Source organism: Eurypyga helias, unplaced genomic scaffold, assembly GCF_000690775.1.
Source record: "Eurypyga helias isolate BGI_N326 unplaced genomic scaffold, ASM69077v1 scaffold38115, whole genome shotgun sequence".
Classification (NCBI taxonomy): domain Eukaryota; kingdom Metazoa; phylum Chordata; class Aves; order Eurypygiformes; family Eurypygidae; genus Eurypyga; species Eurypyga helias.
Window position 1 is genome coordinate 250 of NW_010252755.1, and position 257 is coordinate 506.

General features: G+C 66.5%; 1 protein-coding gene across 1 annotated transcript in view; it reads right to left on the reverse strand.

Moving 5' to 3' along the window:
* RASSF1 (Ras association (RalGDS/AF-6) domain family member 1) overlaps nt 1-257 on the reverse strand; it is a gene marked incomplete at both ends in the record, with an annotated part of 1553 nt that overhangs the window by 131 nt on the left and 1165 nt on the right. The window lies entirely within an intron of this gene.

The following is a 257-nucleotide window of genomic DNA, read 5'->3' on the forward strand; positions in this document are numbered from 1 at the left end:
GACACCGCCACGGGGACGGCACCTCCACGGGGACGTGGCCACTAGGGAGGCACTGCTGCTACAGGGATGCTGCCGCCATGGGGACACCACCGCGGGGGACACTGCTGTCACGGGGGACACCCCCTCAGCCACTGGGAGCATCGTCACCAAGGGGGATACAAGCGTAACAGGGATGCTGCCACCATGGGGATGCTGCTGCCCAGAGGAAACTGCTACTATGGGGACACTGCCACAGGGGACGCTGCTGCCACGGGGGA